Source organism: Atractosteus spatula, chromosome 5 (assembly GCF_055471065.1).
Source record: "Atractosteus spatula isolate fAtrSpa1 chromosome 5, fAtrSpa1.hap1, whole genome shotgun sequence".
Taxonomy (NCBI): domain Eukaryota; kingdom Metazoa; phylum Chordata; class Actinopteri; order Semionotiformes; family Lepisosteidae; genus Atractosteus; species Atractosteus spatula.
Genome location: NC_142710.1, coordinates 53,591,918 through 53,598,451, shown reverse-complemented (window position 1 = coordinate 53,598,451; position 6,534 = coordinate 53,591,918).

Here is a 6,534-nt window from a genome sequence, read left to right as displayed (position 1 = left end):
AGGTAGCCCATTTAAACAGCAGTCGCACAGTTCACGTATATTTAAAACAACAACATACATGGCCTCAAAACGCAAACTAAAGAGGTAGCACTTCTTAAAATCTCCAGAAGCCAAAATTGTTTCTTTCTTTTCAATTCAGTTTTTGAAACTGTGTCCCATTATCCAAAGGCTTTTGTTTACTTTTAATGATATGTTGCAACACAGAAGAGTGACAGCTGATTGCAGGAGAGCCCTCAGTCTTGGAGACCAACAAAACTTTCTTAAGAACATAAAAGCACTGTGGTTTCGCAAGAAGGTTGCGATGGCCTGTCATGGAATGAAAACCCCATTCCTGTAAGGTTATGAAGATATAAAAAACACTGAAAACCCGATGAAGGTATCCATCTCTGTTCACATGGCATATGTGGTACAACAGAACCTTTTGTTCAGCTTGAAACTATTATGTCTGCTTAGAGACTTATTTACATGAAAAGTAAAGCACTCCAGGAACCTTCACTTATGCAGTGTAAATATACTCTTTTGTAATGTTCTGAAATCTCTACATTTTGCACTGCAGCATGCTTAACACCTATGCTTTTGAATTTAAAACACAATTAACAGTGTCACTGCTTGATAATTTTTTTTTCTTTTGCCATTGGAAAAAGGGGTGCTCGAGATATTTCAACATATACATTACATCCAAATTAACGTTTCATACAGTAAATGATCCAGCTTTAAAATTTAACGTGAATCAGAAATCCCTGCCCTTGTTTCCAGTTTCCAATCCTTGCAGTAATTTGTGCTTACACTACAGTACATCTGCAAAATAAACTAACTGTTCATCATTAAAGAGCTCGATACATTTTTCTTGTCAGCTTCTAAGGCTCTGTGTGTAGCTCAATATGGCTTTAAATTAAGGAAAGACCAGATCTGCAGATAAAACATGAATTACTAAGCTTTTTAATTTGGGCAACGCACCCTTACAGGCAAGCATCTTTATAAAACAATGAATAACTGTTTTACATTGATAATGATGTGTTAGATATGTTATGTTTAGATTCCCCCACATACTTAAAAGAAAAATTAATCGTCCATTCACATTAAAGAGAAATGAATTGCTTTCAATTTGTTTAGTCTCCTTTTATTAGGCTTTTGCGCTGTATTGTTTCTGGTAGATTTGAATATGTTTTTACATAAAATAGTATTAATCTGAGAATTGTCCTCATAGAACATACTTTTTTGTTATTTTCCATATGTTTCCTGAGGATCCTTTACTAAAGTCTTTGCCACTCATTACAATCTGACCTGAAATTACATTTCTATTTTAATTGAATAACCCCACATTATGAAGAAGTGCATTACTGGCATTTCCTTCTATTTAAAGGAAATATTACATTCATAAAATGAAGAATAATTCTAGTCACTATCCCTTAAAAACAACAAAACTGGCCTACTGAATTTATTCTTCCAGCATGGCCCTTGACCATACCTGATCAAAGCATCTACTTCTAATTTTAGGTTTAACATTTAGTTTGTTTTACTGGCTAAAGACACCAAAAAATCAAACTGACCTATAATCAATATCTCTGTTTACCCCTTAACAGAAAATTGATTATTACAAGTAATAATAATCTATTATTATTCTATTCTAGAATTGAAGGTGTAAGTTGTGACTAGACAATGGACGGACAACTAGTCTATTACTGGGCTCACACGCACACTGGTATACTTTATAGATATCAGTTAACCTGCCAGTATGTAATGTAGTTTGGAAAGTAAGAAGAAATTTGAGCACCAGGCAAAGTTCTCTATAAGCTTTGCGCATGTGTGTGTGCACACAGGTTATGAAAATAGCCCACACAGGAAATTGAACTGCGCACAAAAAATTTAATTAAAAAAAATATATAATAATAAAACAAACACAGTCTATGCTATGCTCTCGAAGTCTCGTACCTCACTGCTCATGCTCACTTGACACTTGTTGAAATCGCTGTCCCGGTCTTTTAGATCTCTATGCTTCTATGAGAATGACTATATTAACAAAAAATAATTCCAGGTTTACAATTTTACATACACTCAATTTAGTGGGCACACGTTTTTGTCACTGAGGAAAAAATTTGCCAACTTGAAAATTTTGCGCACACAGGCCATTAAAAATTAGAAGGAACATTGGCACCAGGGAAACATTCTTATGAAAACAGGAAGAACATGACAACTCCACACACAGTCCACCAATCTGGGCCCAAAAGCTTTGAGACAACAGTGCTAACTATCATGCTACCATATCACCTACTGTACAGTAGCATACTAGTGCATTGATCTTAAAATCCAAAGGGGCTTTAGAATTACTAACAATAGGATAAAAAAATCAGAGCGAACAATCCCATGCATTTAACTGATGGAAAAATCTTGGACAAAGAACCATTAAAATGCAGTTAGGAGAAGACAGCACTTTCCATCACTGTGTTGTTGGAATCCTGAAATCGGTTACATGGCTAAGGAAAAAAAGAGATAAAACCACACCAATTGTTCCAAGCATTTTGTACCAGTGTAGTTGTAGTATTTTTTAATGGAACAGATTTAATATTAGAGTTTTTGTGTTTGAAGAACATCACAAAAATAGCAGCACTCTATTACTATATTTTTATTGATGCTACAAATTAATCTTTTCCTTCCCTTCTCTCTCAAAAGAAAAGAATATACAAAGCATGTTCCCTAGTTACACGATTTCAGCAGTTTTTGCTTAAAATAACAAGGTACAAAAAGTGAAGGTAAAACAGAAAAGATGAAAGTACGTTCATGCTATTTTCCTAGTAACAAGCACCTTTGGGATTGCTTGTTATTATCTGAAGTTTAATACTGGGTCTTCTAGACGAGTGTGAAAATGTTAAGGGACTCTAGTTATGGCTGTTCATACTTACAAGTCAACATGGGCGCCTTAGACAATGTTACTGGACTTAAAATGCAGCTCACATACTGTCCATTTAATCAAACTCTAAGGCAATACTACCGTAAAAGGTTCCTTTTCAAAATCTCGCAGTCAATACAAAGTGTTAAAAGCCCATGTAATGTGATTAGTTTCCGCAGGTCCAAAAGCATTTAATTGGCCACAGAATTCTATATCAGTTTAAAAGGTTTTTATGTTCTTTCCCACTGACCAACTTGTTGAAATCCACAACTTAATTTTGAAAAAGCACCCTGACTCTCTCATAATTAGTTTTAAAACCAGGAAAATGTGTCGGGCTACAAAGGGTACAGAACTGCTGAAATTGAAACAGGGCGGTGTTTAACAGTTTCTAAATAACATAACTGTATGATGGTAGAAAAAGAAAATGAAACATAAAAACTTTGCAGGTCAGTCAATTCATAGATATCCATGTTACATGAAAATGTAGGCACAGGAGAGGTAGAAAATGACGAGCTTATCTCTGTTGCTTCCTAGGTTGATGTCTCTTTGTGAAATGAAGATAAATGAACCAATTCAATTGCTCATGGCTCTTTTTATATGGACATCATGACAATAAATTGAATCCATGACTGTCTGAAGTATAACTTAAGCAGCAATGTTAATTGAAACATTAACATTCCTCTTTTATGTTGCTCTTCAGCACTGATTTTGTACCTCTAAGTGTTTAATTGTGTTTGAAATGGCTGAATGAACAGTTAGGCCAAAGGTTATCTTAAAGTCCAATAGTATATGAAAGATGACTTCTTCCTTTTTGACAAGTCAAATATACAGTACCAACAGCCAGCTCCCAATAAAGTAATGTATAACATAAATATTTTAAATAGCAAACAGAACAAAATTAAGATTTTTGATATGATCAAATTCTGGTTCATTCCATTACTTCCTCTTAATTATTAATAGTGATTGATATATTGAGGTTGAAGGTATTTAGTTCACAAACCATCTGAAGTCTGAAAAAGAGAAGATTTACAAGAATAGGTTTTAAAGTCTTCTTGAAACTTAAATGCAAATCTCTTCCAATAAATCATTATAGTAACCATGAACTTGTAATGTTTTAGCAAATGACAGTTTTCAACGGCCCTGTTAACGGTTTCAGATACATCCAAAATCTTTAATTTCATCAAATCCACAGAGGTGGTAGCAATAAAAATATACAATATAAATGCTGAAAGATTCCCTGTCTTCATTAGTTTGACTGCTTCCATGAAACAAACAAATAAACTCATTTTAGAATTGGATTTTGCATGGTTAGAGCTGGTAATTAGTTTTATTGTCATATGTGAAGGATCTTAATCTTATTTGAAACTGCTGCTGCTCTCTTCTTCTAAAGTACTTCCTCTAGATTTATCCATAGCAAATATTTTCCATACAGTATCTACATGAAATACAGTACCTGGAACTTGACATACCCCTCAGATGTTAGAAAGCAAACTTTGCATTTCCCAATTCTATTGTAGACACACTGTAGTCACATTAAAAGCATGTGTCTTTTACAGGACAGAGACAGTTGTTTCATATCCCATAATCCTGAGAAGAAGTTAAGAAACACAGTTCTCCCTTTCAAAAACAAGACAATATTAGTTGCATTTTTACGAATCACTCCACAATAAGTGTAGAAATGTTCTTGGGAACAACCTGGTTTGCTTTTCATGAAGAAAATATTGCTCCCTGTTTCATCAGGGAGTTAAAACCGAATTTGTCATTAATTAGACAAGGCGTTCAAAAAATTCCCCAATATGCAAATCGACATTCACTTAAAATAGATGGGAAGTGATTTTAGAGTTTTTGCTTTCTATTCTTTCTCCTCACTTCACTCAGTCTGTGAGGGTGCACTATTTTCTCGTTTATCCTAGTCAAATGACATCATCTGAATCTGACTATAAGCTCTGCCCTTTCTGTCAAGGGCAAACAAGAGAACGGAAGCCTCTTCTGCAGCAGTACTCTACAGTACGTCTATTAGTGCTAACATATAACATTATATACTGTACATTGCAAATTAATTGAATATGGTTATATTTTTTAGATCAATACTCAGCAAATATAGCATTCATGATTTTTTCAGCCACTTTAGACCACAATGTTCAATATAGTCTTTTCTAAGCAGCACTGTCATTGACATTTTTAATGTTCTCAATTATTTGATAAATTATGCAAAATTCATTCCCCAGGCTTTTGTGTCCATCATTCACAAGTCATAAACCACCAGAATGTTGTTACTTATAATTGAAGCCAGAGTGTTCAAACTGGGAATGTCAAAAATGCAATAGTTAATTAATTAAATTAATGTAATTGGACTAAAAAAAAAAGAGGATGACAGCCTTCGTAAAATTTACTTTTCAAATGATTGTTTTTGGGTTGCTTTTTGTGTTCTTGGTGTTAGTGGTTGTGGTTCTATCTTGTAGTGTATAGTTTTTTAAAGCAAATGCGATTCATTCTGTTCTCAGTGGAAAGTTTATCAATATTTGCTGTTGCCATTGTTGAACTGGAAGTACAGTATTGAGGAGCTTGACCCATCTCCATCAGGAAAAGAATAATTACGTTATGTTAATAGTTATGTTTCCCACCATAAAATTAACTGCACCTCAGAGTAACAAAAAGTATGAGCCAGAAGTCCAAAATTGTTCAAGTGAAATTTTGAATAGTTATTTTCTTCAAATTGAGCCTCTTTTCGTTTTGTTTTCTTGTTGGCCTTCTAGCTTCTGCTAGCATAGTTTCACTAAAGGAACAAGTAAAGGTGTGTTACACCCAAAGAAGACTCCACAGCCAAAACATTGTGCTTCTTTTCTTCTCTTTTCAGCATGGAATAAACCTTTACTTGTTCCTTTGCAGCCTACGCATGCTGCTGCAGCTACCTACTTGAACTAAATAGTTTCATTAAAGTTCATTGTACAGAACGCAAAGTGCTTCTTTACCCAGCTAATCGGCATTAGATATATCACACAACTGTGAGGGTAATCCTTATAGAGTATGAACATAAACTCCATTTGATATTTCATTGATGCTTATGAGTGTCTGGATGAAAAAAATACAGCAATTATATGATTGACTGACTGTTGGAATAACAAATTGTAATCTTTCATGAAGCAGACGTGAAATACAAATAAACATACATGGTATTTTGTACATACAGCACAGTGTGGATGAGCTGGCTGAACAATGTGCAAATGTTTTAGCTAAAAAAAGTCTCTAACAATATATACTGTACTGGTTAAAAGAGTCTCAGCCTAAGGATGTTGAAAAGCTGATGGCACTGTTGAAGAATTACACATGGTGAATGACTATGCTCTAGGCAAACTTTCACCAGAGCCATATCACTCAACAGACACTTTGCGCATATTTAAAGAAAAGGGCATAGAATGTATTTTTTTTGTATTTTTTATAAGAGCTGACAAAACTCACGATTCACAATTCCAGTAAAAGGCATAGAATTGGCTTTCCCATCACAAAAACAAAACATTAAAGCAACGAGTCAAAATGTTATCTGAAATAGTTAAAAGAATGTAAACAGCCTAGCACAGTTCCACAATGTTGGACTTCTAAACATGAGATGTTATCATTGTTATTGGCTACAGCCATAACTCTCACAC